The sequence below is a fragment of the Nerophis ophidion genome, linkage group LG18 (assembly GCF_033978795.1).
Source record: "Nerophis ophidion isolate RoL-2023_Sa linkage group LG18, RoL_Noph_v1.0, whole genome shotgun sequence".
NCBI lineage: Eukaryota > Metazoa > Chordata > Actinopteri > Syngnathiformes > Syngnathidae > Nerophis > Nerophis ophidion.
The window spans coordinates 45,807,417-45,826,519 of record NC_084628.1 but is presented as its reverse complement, the minus strand read 5'-3'; the positions used below and the strand labels follow the sequence as shown (position 1 = coordinate 45,826,519).

Below are 19,103 nucleotides of genomic sequence, written 5' to 3'. Positions count from 1 at the left end.
ATGGTTTCCTACCGAATGTCAACCGGCAGGTTTCGGTGAGAAAACTGTGGTAATAAGTCGGCTCTTACCGTAGACATGAGCGAAGAGCTTGCGTCGTTCTTCTTGCACCTGTCAAAGAGGCAGCTGCGGACTCTCTTGCCTCCTCCGACCGGCCGCGCCCGAATGTGGGATGCTTCCACCGTGGAGGAGTGAAATGAATTATATTTATATAGTGCTTTTTCTCTATTCACTCAAAGCGCTTTACATAGTGAAACCCAATATCTAAGTTACATTCAAACCAGTGTGGGTGGCACTGGGAGCAGGTGGGTAAAGTGTCTTGCCCAAGGGGGGGAGAAAAAAAAACTCACCCTGGCCCATAAGGCTGCCTTCGCTTCGCCTTGTCGGGAAACGTGGCTTCCCTCAGAGACACTGGCGGTCACCACACCCGTGGCCACACCCCTCAGATTTTCAGAAACGACCATATAATCTCCCTAAAACACTAGTAACACAATAAGCCGAGAAGGGATTTTCCTGAATTATCCTAGTAAATGTGTCTAATAACATTTTTTTTCTCTAGTCCTTCACTCTCACTTTCCTCATCCACGAATCTTTCATCCTCGCTCAAATTAATGGGGAAATCGTCGCTTTCTCGGTCCGAATCGCTCTCGCTGCTGGTGGCCATGATTGTAAACAATGTTCAGATGTGAGGAGCTCCACAACCCGTGATGTCACGCGCACATCGTCTGCTACTTCCGGTACAGCCAAAGCTTTTTTATTAGCGACCAAAAGTTGCGAACTTTATCGTGGATGTTCTCTACTAAGCCCTTTCAGCAAAAATATGGCAATATCGCAAAAATTATCAAGTATGACACATAGAATGGACCTGCTATCCCCGTTTGAATAAGAAAATCTGATTTCAGTAGGCCTTTAAAACAATAAGCAGATAAAGGATTTTCCAGAATTATCCTAGTAAATGTGTCTAATAACATTTTTTTTCTCTCGTCCTTCACTCTCACTTTCCTCATCCATGAATTTTTCATCCTCGCTCAAATTAATGGGGAAATCGTCGCTTTCTCGGTCCGAATCGCTCTCGCTGCTGGTGGCCATGATTGTAAACAATGTTCAGATGTGAGGAGCTCCACAACCCGTGACGTCACGCGCACATCGTCTGCTACTTCCGGTACAGGCAAGGCTTTTTTATTAGCGACCAAAAGTTGCGAATTTTATCGTGGATGTTCTCTACTAAATCCTTTCAGCAAAAATATGGCAATATCGCGAAATGATCAAGTATGACACATAGAATGGACCTGCTATCCCCGTTTGAATAAGAACATCTGATTTCAGTAGGCCTTTAAAACTATAAGCAGATAAAGGATTTTCCAGAATTATCCTAGTAAATGTGTCTAATAACATTTTTTTTCTCTAGTCCTTCACTCTCACTTTCCTCATCCACAAATCTTTCATCCTCGCTCAAATTAAAGGGGAAATCGTCGCTTTCTCGGTCCGAATCGCTCTCGCTGCAGGTGGCCATGATTGTAAACAATGTTCAGATGTGAGGAGCTCCACAACCCGTGACGTCACGCGCACATCGTCTGCTACTTCCGGTACAGGCAAGGCTTTTTTATTAGCGACCAAAAGTTGCGAACTTTATCGTGGATGTTCTCTACTAAATCCTTTTAGCAAAAATATGGCAATATGGCGAAATGATCAAGTATGACACATAGAATGGACCTGCTATCCCCGTTTAAATAAGAACATCTCATTTCAGTAGGCCTTTATGTGCGTCCACATCATGTTAAATCCACAACAATAATACAACCATTCAGGATTAAGCATCACATCAGGCCTTTTGTTGTTCTTTTCCTGTGTTTCATGCTTTAGTTCCGGTCCAGCGCACTTAATTTGGTTTCTCTTCCTGTTTTTGGCTTGCATTTCCTGCACCAACTTGACTCCTGGCTGGCAGGGCTGTTATGTCCACCTGATTTGTGTTAGTAATCAGCCAGTGCTGGAGAATTGACTGCTGCTTGCACGCTGTTCGCTCATTTCACGCCTCACCGTAAGTGTGATCAAGTTCAGTTCTCCCCGTAATCTTTTGTGCGCCCGTAGATGCGTACGTGTTATGTTTTGCGTGCACTTTCCTGCACGAGAGTGTTTTTTTTGGGTTGTGTTTACCTACCCGTGAATTTAAAATCATCTTTTAACTGCGAGCTGCATTGCTGCTACTTAACCTCTGTGAACCTACGTGACACAAAGGTTGAATCTGATGCCACTTAATGCTAAAGTGCAGTGGACCAGCCCATTGACAGTTTTCTGGACCATAGGGCGCACCGGATTATAAGGCGCACTAACGATGATCTCACAAAAGGCGCATTAAAAGGGTAATTTTGTGATTTATTTCTAAATGTAAAAAAATATTCAATCAATGTTTATTTATACAGCCCTCAATCACAAGTGTCTCAAAGGGCTGCACAAGCCACGACGGCATCCTCGGTTCAGATCCCACAACAGGGCAAGGAAAAACTCAACCCATTCTGATGATGATGAGAAACCTTGGAGAGGACGGCAGATGTGGGCGACCGGTGCAATGGATGTCGAAAGTCCAGTCCATAGTGGATCTAACATAATAGTGACAATCCAGTCCATAGTGGATCTAACATAATAGTGAGAGTCCAGTCCATAGTGGATCTAACATAATAGTGAGAGTCCAGTCCATAGTGGATCTAACATAATAGTGAGAGTCCAGTCCATAGTGGATCTAACATAGTAGTGAGAGTCCAGTCCATAGTGGATCTAACATAATAGTGAGATTCCAGTTCATAGTGGATCTAACATTACAGTGAGAGTCCAGTCCATAGTGGATCTAGCATAATATTGTGAAAGTCCAGTCCATAGTGGATCTAACATAATAGTGAGATTCCAGTTCATAGTGGATCTAACATAATAGTGTGAGTCCAGTCCATAGTGGATCTAACATAATAGTAAGAGTCCAGTCCATAGTGGATCCAACATAATAGTGAGAGTCCAGTCCATAGTGGATCTAACATAATAGTGAGAGTCCAGTCCATAGTGGATCTAACATAATAGTGAGATTCCAGTTCATAGTGGATCTAACATAATAGTGAGAGTCCAGTCCATAGTGGATCTAGCATAATATTGTGAAAGTCCAGTCCATAGTGGATCTAACATAATAGTGAGAGTCCAGTCCATAGTGGATCTAACATAATAGTGTGTGTCCAGTCCATAGTGGATCTAACATAATAGTGAGAGTCCAGTCCATAGTGGATCTAACATAATAGTGAGAGTCCAGTCCCTAGTGGATCCAACATAATAGTGGGAGTCCAGTCCATAGTGGATCTAACATAATAGTGAGAGTCTAGTCCATAGTGGATCTAACATAATAGTGAGAGTCCAGTCCATAGTGGATCTAGCATAATATTGTGAAAGTCCAGTCCATAGTGGATCTAACGTTATAGTGAGAGTCCAGTCCATAGTGGATCTAACATAATAGTGAGAGACTAGTCCATAGTGGATCTGACATAACAGCTTGAGAGTCCAGTCCATAGTGGATCTAACATAATAGTGACAGTACAGTCCATAGTGGATCTAACATAATAGTGGGAGTACAGTCCATAGTGGATCTAACATAATAGTGAGAGTCCAGTCCATAGTGGATCTAACATAATAGTGAGAGTCCAGTCCATAGTGGATCTAACATAAAAGTGAGAGTCCAGTCCATAGTGGATCTAACATAATAGTGAGAGTCCAGTCCATAGTGGATCTAACATAATAGTGAGAGTCCAGTCCATAGTGGATCCAACATAACAAAGAGAGTCCAGTCCATAGTGGATCCAACACAATAGTGAGAGTCCAGTCCATAGTGGATCCAACACAATAGTGAGAGTCCAGTCCATAGTGGATCTAACATAATAGTGGGAGTCCAGTCCATAGTGGATCTAACAAAATAGTGGGAGTCCAGTTCATAGTGGATCCAACATAATAGTGAGAGTCCAGTCCATAGTGGGGCCAGCAGGAGACCATCCCGAGCGGAGAAATGTCCCCAACCGAGTTCCGACACTAGACAGCCAACACTTCATCCATGGCCACCGGACTCGAATTAACTAGTTTTTCCAATAATTTTTTACAGTTGAATTTTGAATTTTAAAGAGTCGAAATTGAAGATAAACTATGTTTCAAAATTGTATTTCCATTTTTTCCATGTTTTCTCATCTTTAAAACTGTTTAATTAAGTGTTTTTTTCATCATTTATTCCCTACAAAAAACGCTCTGTAAAAGGAAAAAAAATATATGACGGAATTCCAGACAGAAATACCCATTTTTATATATATAAAGATTTATTTATTAAAGGTAAATTGCGCAAATTGGCTATTTTTGGCAATTTATTTAAGTGTGTATCAAACTGGGAGCCCTTCGCATTAATCAGTACCCAAGAAGTAGCTCTTGCTTTCAAAAAAAGTTGGTGACCCCTGGGTTGGACCACTTAATAAGTGAAGTGAATTATATTTATATAGCGCTTTTCTCTAGTGACTCAAAGCGCTTTACATAGTGAAACCCAATATCTAAGTTACATTCAAACCAGTGTGGGTGGCACTGGGAGCAGGTGGGTAAAGTGTCTTGCCCAAGGACACAACGGCAGTTACTAGGATGGCGGGAGCGGGAATTGAACCTGCAACCCTCAAGTTGCTGGCACGGCCACTCTACCAACCGAGCTATACCGCCATTTATGTTCCATAAATTCTTTTTTTAAATTTTTTCAAAATGATTCAAATTAGGTAGTTTTTCTATTAATTTTTTACAGTTGAATTTTAAAGAGATAAACTGTGTTTCAAAATGTTATTTCCATTTTTTGAAACCGTTTAATTAAGTGTTTTTTTCATCATTTATTCCCTACAAAAAAACGTCCTGTAGAAGGAAAAAAAATCTACAACATAATGACAGACAGAAATACCCATTTTTATATATATAAAGATTTATTTATTAAAGGTAAATTGAGCAAATTGGCTATTTTTGGCAATTTATTTAAGTGTGTATCAAACTGGGAGCCCTTCACATTAATCAGTACCCAAGAAGTAGGTCTTGGTTTCAAAAAAGGTTGGTGACCCCTGGGTTAGACCACTTAATAAGTGAAGTGAATTATATTTATATAGCGCTTTTCTCTAGTGACTCAAAGCGCTTTACATAGTGAAACCCAATATCTAAGTTACATTCAAACCAGTGTGGGTGGCACTGGGAGCAGGTGGGTAAAGTGTCTTGCCCAAGGACACAACGGCAGTGACTAGGATGGCGGGAGCGGGAATCGAACCTGCAACCCTCAAGTTGCTGACACGGCCGCTCTACCAACCGAGCTATGCCGCCATTTATGTTCCATAAATTCTTTTTTTGAATTTTTTCAAAATGATTCAAATTAGCTAATTTTTTCTATTAATTTTTTACAGTTGAATTTTTTAATTCTAAAGAGATAAACTGTGTTTCAAAATGTTATTTCCATTTTTTAAAACCATTTATTTAAGTGTTTTTTTCATAATTTATTCCCTACAAAAAAACGTCCTGTAGAAGGAAAAAAAATCTACAACATAATGACAGACAGAAATACACATTTTTTTTTAATATACAGTATATATATTTATTTATTAAAGGTAAATTGAGCAAATCGGCTATTTTTGGCAATTTATTTAAGTGTGTATCAAACTGGGAGCCCTTCGCATTAATCAGTACCCAAGAAGTAGCTCTTGGTTGCAAAACAGGTTGGTGACCCCTGGGTTAGACCACTTAATAAGTGAAGTGAAGGGAATTATATTTATATAGCGCTTTTCTCTAGTGACTCAAAGCGCTTTACATAGTGAAACCCAATATCTAAGTTACATTTAAAGCAGTGTGGGTGACACTGGGAGCAGGTGAGTAAAGTGTCTTGCCCAAGGACACAACGGCAGTGACTCTACCAACCGAGCTATGCCGCCATTTATGTTCCATAAATTCTTTTTTAAAATTTTTTCAAAATGATTCAAATTAGCTAATTTTTCTATTAATTTTTTACAGTTGAATTTTTTAATTCTAAAGAGATAAACTGTGTTTCAAAATGTTATTTCCATTTTTTAAAACCATTTATTTAAGTGTTTTTTTCATAATTTATTCCCTACAAAAAAACGTCCTGTAGAAGGAAAAAAAATCTACAACATAATGACAGACAGAAATACACATTTTTTTTTAATATATATATATTTATTTATTAAAGGTAAATTGAGCAAATCGGCTATTTTTGGCAATTTATTTAAGTGTGTATCAAACTGGGAGCCCTTCGCATTAATCAGTACCCAAGAATTAGCTCTTGCTTTCAAAAAAGGTTGGTGACCCCTGGGTTGGACCACTTAATAAGTGAAGTGAATTATATTTATATAGCGCTTTTCTCTAGTGACTCAAAGCGCTTTACATAGTGAAACCCAATATCTAAGTTACATTCAAACCAGTGTGGGTGGCACTGGGAGCAGGTGGGTAAAGTGTCTTGCCCAAGGACACAACGGCAGTGACTAGGATGGCGGGAGCGGGAATTGAACCTGCAACCCTCAAGTTGCTGGCACGGCCACTCTATCAACCGAGCTATACCGCCATTTATGTTCCATAAATTATTTTTTTACATTTTTTCAAAATGATTCAAATTAGCTAATTTTTCTATAAATTTTTTACAGTTGAATTTTAAAGAGATAAACAGTGTTTCAAAATGTTATTTCCATTTTTTAAAACCGTTTAATTAAGTGTTTTTTTCATCATTTATTCCCTACAAAAAACGTCCTGTAGAAGGAAAAAAAATCTACAACAGAATGACAGACAGAAATACACATTTTTATATGTATAAAGATTTATTTATTAAAGGTCAATTGAGCAAATCGGCTATTTTTGGCAATTTATCTAAGTGTGTATCAAACTGGGAGCCCTTCGCATTAATCAGTACCCAAGAAGTAGCTCTTGCTTTCAAAAAGGTTGGTGACCCCTGGTATAGACCACTTATTAAGTGAATTATATTTATATAGCGCTTTTCTCTAGTGACTCAAAGCGCTTTACATAGTGAAACCCAATATCTAAGTTACATTTAAAGCAGTGTGGGTGGCACTGGGAGCAGGTGGGTAAAGTGTCTTGCCCAAGGACACAACGGCAGTGACTAGGATGGCGGGAGCGGGAATCGAACCTGCAACCCTCAAGTTGCTGGCACGGCCGCTCTACCAACCGAGCTATGCCGCCATTTATGTTCCATAAATTCTTTTTTAAAATTTTTTCAAAATGATTCAAATTAGCTAATTTTTCTATTAATTTTTTACAGTTGAATTTTTTAATTCTAAAGAGATAAACTGTGTTTCAAAATGTTATTTCCATTTTTTAAAACCATTTATTTAAGTGTTTTTTTCATAATTTATTCCCTACAAAAAAACGTCCTGTAGAAGGAAAAAAAATCTACAACATAATGACTGACAGAAATACACATTTTTTTTTAATATATATATATTTATTTATTAAAGGTAAATTGAGCAAATCGGCTATTTTTGGCAATTTATTTAAGTGTGTATCAAACTGGGAGCCCTTCGCATTAATCAGTACCCAAGAAGTAGCTCTTGGTTTCAAAAAGGTTGGTGACCCCTGGGTTGGACCACTTAATAAGTGAAGTGAATTATATTTATATAGCGCTTTTCTCTAGTGACTCAAAGCGCTTTACATAGTGAAACCCAATATCTAAGTTACATTCAAACCAGTGTGGGTGGCACTGGGAGCAGGTGGGTAAAGTGTCTTGACCAAGGACACAACGGCAGTGACTAGGATGGCGGGAGCGGGAATCGAACCTGCAACCCTCAAGTTGCTGGCACGGCCGCTCTACCAACCGAGCTATGATAAGGAAATACTGGGGAAAAAAAAACTGTATTTGCAATACAAGCATGAGCATTGATTTTTAGGGGCTTGCAACACTCCACGGGCGCCCCGGCCGATTCAGCAAGATAACACCACGGACGGCTCTCATGTGTCTGCGACGAGCGTGGCCATTAATCCCTTTTATACCGCTCGATCGTGCCAAAGTGTTATCAAAATGGTTTTGGACGTGGTATGTTGAGGTATAATTATCACATTTTGTGCTCTTAAACAGTCATCTATTCCATCGCTGGGGATGATGCTGCCATTTATTAAAAAAAAACAAAAAAAACACATCCGACATTGTGTCTTAATTATCATCCTAACCCTTAATTGACAACCCTATTATTATTAATTATACCCCCCCCCCTCCCCCATCTCAAAGGGCTTATCAGCCAAAGTGACTGCATTTTTCACGGGTGTGACGAGGACATCTTTGGTGATGATAAGTGCGGCGGGAAGAGGCATATAATTGCCATGCCAGGATAGTGACGGAGTAATTGCCCGACTCAGAATGTGTGCAGGTTTATTTTGAGTCCCCCGTTGAAGTCATCGCCGCCTCTATTTAACTCCCACCTGGCCCCCGGGAAACATGGCAACATAGCTGGGAGTCTTCCCCTCCAAGAGTGCTCCTTGATGTGGGAAAAGAAGGGATTTCATCCAATTTGCCGGCATCAATTGTTTTTGACCCGTGCTGGATGGAAAACTAATTAGGAGGGGGAGGTTATCGCAGGGTTGGATCAGCACGTGGGCTGTATCGACGAAGTGATATCAGCCGGTAGCCTTGCAATCATCCTGGATAGCCTGATACTGGAAATCAAGATCCATTTTATGTGTCGTGAAGAATTGGCAGGATCCTTCTAAAGAACAAATTACCGTATATATATATATATATATATATATATATATATATATATATATATATATGTATATATATATATATATATATATATATATATATATATATATATGTATGTGTGGGGGAAAATGACAAGACTACTTCTTCTCTACAGAACTGTTTCATGAGGGGTTCCCTCAATCATCAGGAAATCTCCTGATGATTGAGGGAACCCCTCATGAAACAGTCCAGTCCATAATGCATCTAACATAATAGTGAGAGTCCAGGTCATAGTGGATCCAACATAATAGTGAGAGTCCAGTCCATAGTGGATCTAACATTATAGTGAGAGTCCAGTCCATAGTGGATCTAACATAATAGTGGGAGTCCAGTTCATAATGGATCTAACATAATAGTGAGAGTCCAGTCCATAGTGGATCTAACATTATAGTGAGAGTCCAGTCCATAGTGGATCCAACATAATAGTGAGAGTCCAGTCTCTAGTGGATCTAACATAATAGTGGGAGTCCAGTTCATAGTGGATCTAACATAATAGTGAGAGTCCAGTCCATAGTGGATCTAACATTATAGTGAGAGTCCAGTCCATAGTGGTTCTAAAATAATAGTGAGATTCCAGTTCATAGTGGATCTAACATAATAGTGAGGGTCCAGTCCATAGTGGATCTAACATAATAGTGACAGTCCAGTCCATAGTGGATCTAACATAATAGTGGGAGTCCAGTCCATAGTGGATCTAACATTATAGTGAGAGTCCAGTCCATAGTGGATCAAACATAATAGTGAGAGTCCAGTCCATAGTGGATCTAACATAATAGTGGGAGTCCAGTTCATAATGGATCTAACATAATAGTGAGAGTCCAGTCCATAGTGGATCTAACATTATAGTGAGAGTCCAGTCCATAGTGGATCCAACATAATAGTGAGAGTCCAGTCTCTAGTGGATCTAACATAATAGTGGGAGTCCAGTTCATAGTGGATCTAACATAATAGTGAGAGTCCAGTCCATAGTGGATCTAACATTATAGTGAGAGTCCAGTCCATAGTGGTTCTAAAATAATAGTGAGATTCCAGTTCATAGTGGATCTAACATAATAGTGAGGGTCCAGTCCATAGTGGATCTAACATAATAGTGACAGTCCAGTCCATAGTGGATCTAACATAATAGTGGGAGTCCAGTCCATAGTGGATCTAACATTATAGTGAGAGTCCAGTCCATAGTGGATCAAACATAATAGTGAGAGTCCAGTCCATAGTGGATCTAACATCATAGTGAGAGTCCAGTCCATAGTGGATCTAACATAATAGTGGGAATCCAGTCAATAATGGATCTAACATAATAGTGAGAGTCCAGTCCATAGTGGATCCAACATAATAGTGATAGTCCAGTCCATAGTGGATCTAACAAAATAGTGGGAGTCCAGTCCATAGTGGATCTAACATAATAGTGGGAGTCCAGTCCATAATGGATCTAACATAATAGTGAGAGTCCAGTCCATAGTGGATCTAAAATCATAGTGAGACTGTTTCATGAGGGGTTCTCTAGATCATCTCCTGATGATTGAGGGAACCCCTCATGAAACAGTTCTGTAGAGATGAAGTAGTCTTGTCATTTTTCCCCACACATACATATTGTGCTCTACCACGGTATCGAGCACTATTCTCTGGACAATCCAATCAAGATATATATATATATATATATATATATATATATATATATATATATATATATATATTTATATATATTACGGGTGTGGGGGAAAATCGATTCGAATACAAATTGCGATTCTCACGTTGTGCGATTCAGAATTGATTCTCATTTTTTTTTAAATAGATTTTTATTTTATTTAATTTTATTTATTTTTTTAATCAATCCAACAAACCACTACATAGTAATACCACAACAATGCAATCCAATTCCAAAACCAAACCTGACCCAGCTACACTCAGAACTGCAATAAACAGAGCAATTGAGAGAAGACACAAACACGACACAGAACAAACCAAAAGTAGTGAAACAAAAAAGAATATTATCAACAACAGTATCAATATTAGTTATAATTTCAGCATAGCAGTGATTAAAAATCCCTCATTGACATTATCATTAGACATTTATAAAAATCACATTCCTCAGCCTTCCCGGTAAGGTTTATTCAGGTGTACTGGAGAGGAGGCTACGCCGGATAGTCGGACCTCGGATTCAGGAGGAACAGTGTGGTTTTCATCCTGGTCGTGGAACTGTGGACCAGCTCTATACTCTCGGCAGTTCTTGAGGGTGCATGGGAGTTTGCCCAACCAGTCTACATGTGCTTTGTGGACTTGGAGAAGGCATTCGACCGTGTCCCTCGGGAAGTCCTGTGGGAAGTGCTCAAAGACTATGGGGTATCGGACTGTCTGATTGTGGCGGTCCGCTCCCTGTATGATCAGTGTCAGAACTTGGTCCGCATTGCCGGCAGTAAGTCGGACACGTTTCCAGTGAGGGTTGGACTCCGCCAAGGCTGCCCTTTGTCACAGATTCTGTTCATAACTGTTATGGACAGAATTTCTAGGCGCAGTCAAGGCGTTGAGGGGATCTGGGATCTTCAGCTCTCACTGGATCGGTTCGCAGCCGAGTGTGAAGCGACCGGAATGAGAATCAGCACCTCCAAGTCCGAGTCCATGGTTCCCGCCCGGAAAAGGGTGTAGTGCCATCTCCGGGTTGGGGAGGAGACCCTGCCCCAAGTGGAGGAGTTCAAGTACCTAGGAGTCTTGTTCACGAGTGGGGGAAGAGTGGATCGTGAGATCGACAGGCGGATCGGTGCGGCGTCTTCAGTAATGCGGACATTGTACCGATCCGTTGTGGGGAAGAAGGAGCTGAGCCGGAAGGCAAAGCTCTCAATTTACCGGTCGATCTACGTTCCCATCCTCACCTATGGTCATGAGCTTTGGGTCATGACCGAAAGGACAAGATCACGGGTACAAGCGGCCCAAATGAGTTTCCTTCTCCCCCTTAGAGATAGGGTGAGAAGCTCTGCCATCCGGGAGGAACTCAAAGTAAAGCCACTGCTCCTCCACATGGAGAGGAGCCAGATGAGGTGGTTCGGGCATCTGGTCAGGATGCCACACGAACGCCTCCCTAGGGAGGTGTTTAGGGCACGTCCAACCGGTAGGAGGCCACGGGGAAGACCCAGGACACGTTGGGAAGACTATGTCTCCCGGCTGGCCTGGGAACGCCTCGGGATCCCCCAGGAAGAGCTAGACGAAGTGGCTGGGGAGAGGGAAGTCTAGGCTTGCATGCTTAGGCTGTAGCCCCCGCGACCCGACCTCGGATAAGCGGAAGATGATGGATGGATGGAGGAATTTATAAAAAGTAAAAAAAAAGAACAGTGGCTTACACTTGCATGGCATCTCATAAGCTTGACAACACACTGTGTCCAATGTTTTCACAAAGATAAAATAAGTCATATTTTTGATTCGTTTAATAGTTAAAACAAATTTACATTATCGCAATCAGTTGATAAAACATTGTCCTTTACAATTATAAAAGCTTTTTTTTTTTTTTAAATCTACTACTCTGCTAGCATGTCAGCAGACTGGGGTAGGTCCTGCTGAAATCTATGTATTGAATGAATACAGAATCGTTTTGAATCGGAAAAATATCGTTTTTGAATCGAGAATCGCGTTGAATCGAAAAAAATCTATATATTATCGAATGGCGACCCCAAGAATCGATATTGAATCGAATCGTGGGACACCCAAAGATTTGCAGCCCTAATATATATATATATATATATATATATAATATATATATATACTTTCTACAACTCTAACTTTGTGATAGAGTGAGTGGAGCACATACTTATTGGTCACAAAAAAAAAAACATACATGAAGTTTGGTTCTGTTATGAATTTTTTATGAGTCTACTGAAAATATGAGCAAATCTGCTGGGTCAAAAGTATATGTCACACCCCGCCTCGGGTGAAAGTAATGTAACCTTTGCAAAGCGGACTTTAAATCAAGCATGGCGAGGCACGCAGTGGTAACAGTTTTACAAACATTTATTTAAAATCCCCAAAAGTGTCTAGAAGTGAACAACAACAGAAAGACCAAACACCCAAAATCTCAGTAGTTGGTTTGATGTATGGACCTCGAAACTCTTGGTCAGGACAGACAACCTCAGAAACATTATTTTTTTTCTTTTTCTTCTTCTTTTTCTTCTTTTTCTTATTTTTCTTCTTTTTCTTCTTCTTCTTTTTCTTCTTCTTCTTTTTCTTCTTCTTCTTCTTTTTCTTCTTCTTTTTCTTCTTCTTTTTCTTCTTCTTTTTCTTCTTCTTTTTCTTCTTCTTTTTCTTCTTCTTTTTCTTCTTCTTTTTCTTCTTCTTTTTCTTCTTCTTCTTCTTCTTCTTCTTCTTTTTCTTCTTCTTCTTTTTCTTCTTCTCCTTCTTCTCCTTCTTCTTTTTCTTCTTTTTCTTCTTCTCCTTCTTCTTTTTCTTCTTCTTCTTCTTCTTCTTCTTCTTCTTTTTCTTTTTCTTTTTCTTCTTCTTCTTCTTCTTCTTCTTCTTTTTCTTCTTCTTCTTCTTTTTCTTCTTCTTTTTCTTCTCCTTCTTCTTCTTTTGTTTTTATGGCGGTTGGCAAGCAACCTTCTGGTGTGCATTACCGCCACCTACTGTAAACCTCAGAAACTTGGCATTTCCCCCACTTAAAAAGCCCATAGCCCCGCCCACTAGCTGGGACCAATTTGACAGGGGGAATTAAGAAATCAGTTATTTTGTCATTTACACCATAAATAACAATCACATGTCTAAAAAAAAAAATATTCACATTGTACTTTTGTATTTGTAAAGCAGTCATTTTTGTACCCAGTGTATTCAGGCTTAGACAACACAACTTTTAAAATATCCAGTGTCCCTCTTCAACACCCAGTTACTGACAATAATGGTTTGGCCCAAAGTAGGCCTAATTAGCCCAAGCAGGTGTGCTCACCTACATAAAGCCCTCAGCCCCTTCCTGACTCTTTTAGCCACACCTTCAGAGCCAAGGTGAGTGACAGGTTGCAACTTGTTTGTGGAGCATGCTGTTTATCGTGTGTCAATGTTGAGCTTCTTAACAAATGTGCACGGTTTGAAAGGAAGCCAGAGGTCAAAAAGTGACAGTATGGGGTCAAACTGTCACAGAATACATACAGCAATGTTAATATTAGCTTACATGTTCTTAGCAGGTTTCACGCCAAAAAGGCGCTTTTAGTACCCATCCACAAGCTTCTGCTTGAATTGTTGACCACAATTGTTGACAAAATTGGTGCAGTTCAGCTAAATGTGTTGGTTTTCTGACATGGACTTGTTTCTTCAGCATTGTCCACACGTTTAAACCTTCAGTCTAGCCTGATTTAGCCATTTCTTTACTACTATTGGCGTGTGTTTGGGGTCATTGTCCCGAACTGATGATTTTAGATTGTCCTGAAGAATCCTTTTTTCCATTGTCCCATTTACTCTCTGTAAAGCACCAGTTCCATCGGTAGCAAAAACAGGCCCAGAGCATAATGCTACCACCACTATGCTTGACGGTAGGTATGGTGTTCCTCGGAGTAAAGGCCTCACCTTTTCTCCTCCAAACATATTGCTGGGTGTTGTGGACAAACAGCTCGATTGTTGTTTCATCTGACCACAGAACTTTCCTTTATAAGGTGTTATCGTTGTCCTTGTGTTGTCGGATGAAACAAGCCTGTTTCGCATGTTTCCCTGCTCTTCAGGGGAGAGAAAACTGCAAAACAGGCTTGAAGGGATGACATAGCCTATGCATATATGCATATATATATATATATATATATATATATATATATATATATATATATATATATTGAATGAAATTGTACACCCAAATAAGTTTTTCAACAATTTAAGACGGGGTCCACGTTAAGCAATTCATGGCATATATATATATATATATATATATATATATATATATATATGTATATGTAGGTGTGGGAAAAATCACAAGACTACTTCATCTCTACAGAACTGTTTCATGAGGGTTTCCCTCAATCATCAGGAGATTTAAAATAAATATATAAATAAACTATAAAATAAATCTCCTGATGATTGAGGGAACCCCTCATGAAACAGTTCTGTAGAGATGAAGTAGTCTTGTGATTTTTTCCACACCTACATATTGCGTTCTACCACGGTATCGATCACTATTCTCTGGATAATCCAATCAAGACACACATATATATATATATATATATATATATATATATATATATATATATATATATATATATATATATATAAATGTATATATATATATATATATATTAGGGTTGGACAGCGATTAAAAATTGAATCAAAGTTAATCGCACTTTTTCTCTGATTAATCGCGATTAACTGCATTGTATACACAAAGCCCAATAATGAATTCAAAAGTAGTGTGTAGTGCACCTTTATTGGATTATTCTCCCACATGAACAAAAGCGCCAAAACATTTGTTGTGCAAACACAATTTAAATCAGTCCTTGTTAAACAGTAGCAGTTAAATAGCATATTTTATGAAAATCAACTCCAAAAATGTAAATACAAACATTTAAGCTTATTGCCACTGCCAGGGTATTTAAGTTATCCTGTTTGTTATGGAAAATAAATATAATCTACATACAAATCTCTGAGCCACAATCATAACATCTGAACAGGCAATTTCTGAGGTAACAGCAGGAACATTTTTTTTTATCAGGGATCTTATGTTTAAAAAAACTATATATGGGCTGTTTAAGGGAATTTTTGATCAAATTATCCGTAGTAGCAATATTAATAATGTTGTGTTTATTCTGCGTATTGCACTTAAAATAATTATGACCATATCTAGGAATTGATATGATGGGAATTTTCCGATTGTTTGCTTGGTGCTTTGATAAACTGAAGGCATCATATACATGGTACTATATTGTGATGTTATGAGCCAGGGGAAAAAAAGAACTACCCTACCCAGCATGCAACAGGAGTGAGGAGCATGCGGTAGCCCGGTATAGGTTGTGTCGCCATGACGGCATCTTGTATGTTGTGATATGCACGCTCTGAAAGTAAACGTTAAGAACTCAGCCAACACTCCTGGTCTGCATTATTCATAAATAGACAGACAATACATATACTCCGCTGCTTCACAGGCCGCTGGATGTAGCCGGCAAAGTATTCCCATGCTAGCTAGCCGGTCTAGCAAGCACGCCTCATTCAGTCCAAAACGGCCCGATCTATCCACATCCAGAATTGTCTGGCGGTCGTAAGTGATCCCGGAGTGACCACGCTGTAAGCCAGCCAGGAAATATGCAGAATTGTCCGGTATTTTTGCCAAATGTTCCATCTTTACCAAGAGCCCTCCACGCCATCTTTATAAGAAAAGGCGTTAACAAAATAAAAGCATGTAAACAACATATGCAAATGCGCGATAAAATAATTGTCGGCGTTAATAGATTGATGAGTTAACTCGTAATTAACGCATTAATTTGCCCACCCCTAATATATATATACATATATATATACATATACCATTTAAAAGCCCTCAATAGATTGTTAAAATGTGTAATTCAGTTTTAAACAGGCATTAAACATCCCCAGATGTTCTTTAAACACGGAACTATAAAATAAAAAACTCATGTTTAGCTGAAAATAAAGTCTCTCTCATTTAATTGAGGTGCGCTAAACTGTTGATTAAACAGGATCAATTAAAAAGATTGACCTTGCAGTTTATTGCAAAGGTTAATCAAGAAGGAAGACTGCAGGAATAGGAGAGGAACAAGCTGCATTTATCAGTTTTCCTCTCCCCTTTTCACACAAATTAACAAGCATTCAGGTAATGGATGGACGGCAATTACTGATAGTTGGACTCTAAGCGTTGTAATAGCAGCTCATTTTTCAAATCAACTCTTTGTAAGATTTCTCCGCTAATTTATTGTCCATTCGGCAAGAATAATGACATCACAACGTGCATTGAATTCATTACACCGTCTCTACAAAGCATTAATAATAAGGTGTGACAGTGCCTCGCTGTTGTGCGGGTTCAATGGAGCACCAAGGAAGGACACCGGTTTGACTCTTGTTTATTTTTTCAAGTAAAGAAAGTCTTTTGCGCCGTCGTCGCTCCCACCGCTCGCTCCTCCGTGTCTGTCTTCAGTCTTGCTCTCTATCGCTCATGCGCTGCAGGTGCTTCGGGCTCTCCAACTCCTTCTCCCGCCATCTCTCCTCCTTCTCCCCTTTTATACATTGGGACCAGGTGTGCGATCCACGCACCTGATCTCGCCTGCGGCGTAGCTCCCGGCACGCCCCGCCTCGCCGCTCGCTCGCATTCTCCGCCTCCTTGCCGCCATCTTGGGCGTGCCCTGCCCCGCTGCTGCTTCGCCGGCTCCGCCTCTCCACACAAGGAATTAAAAGAAACGGCTTCACAGTAGCTGTATGATATAACAACGTGACATCACTTCAGGATTGCGCCGCCCTGCTGGCTTCAGAGGCACTGACGATATTTATCCATTCATTTGATTATATAAAAGCTTCAATTTATATCCTGTTACTTTGATACATTTTTAAATGGAGGACTTTTAAATACGGCGACGTAGTTTCCACACGGTTGGTGTAACAGAGCGCACAAGGTGGCAAGGCTCATTTGAATGAATGCACTGTTCTGTTTACTAAGGGGAGATGACGGCAGACTGACACCTGTTGGCAGTCGTGAAGTGAATTATATTTATATAGCGCTTTTCTCTAGTGACTCAAAGCACTTTACATAGTGAAACCCAATATATCTAAGTTACATTCAAACCAGGGTGGGTGGCACTGGGAGCAGGTGGGTAAAGTGTCTTGCCAAAGGACACAACGGCAGTGACTAGGATGGCGGAAGCGGGAATCGAACCTGCAACCCTCAAGTTGCTGGCACGGCCACTCTACCAACCGAGCTAAACCGCTAATGTTCATAAATATATTATATATGTAGTCAATGTATATATATTAATAATAAATAATACTACTGAACTATATAATGGAGTGTGACAAAATAACTTAAGAGTGTATGCGTGTGACTATGTGTGTAGATTAGCCGAAGTGTGTGTTACCCAAGTGTTGACGAGAGTGAAGGAACGAGGAAGTCCATGGGGCAGGCAGGATCAGGGGCAAGAGAGAGGCGTCGAGGAACGAGGGAGGCAGTCCAAATTCTGGGCAACGGAAACCATGAAAAACTGCTGAAACACGGGGGAAGACAAAGAACACATCAAGCCACGGAGAGGAAACAAAAATAGAGCATAAATCTTCGCTTACGGTTCACCATATGAGAATTAAGTTCCAGCGCCGATCCTTGGGTCCACTGGTCCTTTATTGGGCTTGCCCTCATTAGCACCAGGTGAGCGGATTGATAATAGAGTGTATGATGCCAGTAAACAACACCAAAACTTCAAATGATCCATTGAGGATTGATAACATTACACACGGCACTCATGACTTTGATAAGCTATTAAGCCGCACCACTTGATGGATTGTCGGTGCATTAAACATACGAGTACTTCTATGGTGCGTATATAAGGACCGCAAAATGGCGCCCATTTGCAGACATAATAACTAGCGTTTTGTTTCGCAATATTATGCAAAAGCAACTTTTCCTACCTTCTGGTACCTGCTGATTTGTATTTTGGATCTGCATAAGTCCTAAAAATGTGTGCGTGTCCTTCTTTTAGTCCGTCTATAAGCTTCTTCTTTTTCCACTATCTTTTTGTTATGGGACATTCATCCTTCGCTGTTGTAATTTCTAATATAAAGTAGTGTAAAGTTCTTACTTATGTCCATCTGTAAACTCGCCTTGACAGCACTAAAACATACCGGTGTAGGTCAGTTTACATTATTCACCCAAGGAACTGTAGTTTTTAGAGGGTTCTGGTCGAATGCTGCTCCGTTATTGATTGAAGTAAAGTGTGAATGTCATTAAAACAGTCAGCTCTATCATTTGACACTTCTTCCACTCCCGTCCTTGCACGCTACACCGCTACAACAAAAATGACAGGGAGGAAATGCTGTCGAAGGTGAGCCAGGTAAATAAGACCGCCCTCAAAACGGCGCATCCACAAGCGACTGTCAGAAAGCTATTTGAAGATGATGTGTAAAACATCATTTATGCAACATTTTGACCAAAGAACCACCGTTACATGTTATGTTGAGCAGTGTTTTTCAACTTTTTTTGAGCCAAGGCATATTTCTTTCAGTGAAAAAAATGCGGAGACACACCAAAATCAGAAATCACAAAAAAACAAAACTCAGGTGACAGTAAAGAGTCGTCGTCGCAGTTGCTGGATGTGACTTTATAGCATAAGCAAGCATGCATGACTATAGCTCTTGTCTCAAAGTAGGTGTACTG

At 39.9% G+C, this 19,103-nt stretch overlaps 1 protein-coding gene across 2 annotated transcripts in view; it reads left to right on the top strand.

Annotated features, from left to right (window-relative positions):
- Positions 1 to 19,103, top strand: part of LOC133537268 (D(2)-like dopamine receptor) — a 219,070-nt gene that overhangs the window by 86,542 nt on the left and 113,425 nt on the right. Inside the window, exon 1 of one of the 2 annotated variants that reach the window (XM_061878245.1) lies at positions 13,733 to 13,762. The exons of the other annotated variant lie outside the window; for it this stretch is intronic. The gene's annotated coding sequence lies outside the window, so the exon portion shown is untranslated. Of the gene's footprint in view, positions 1 to 13,732; positions 13,763 to 19,103 lie in introns of those variants that run through there. 2 annotated transcript variants of the gene reach the window in all.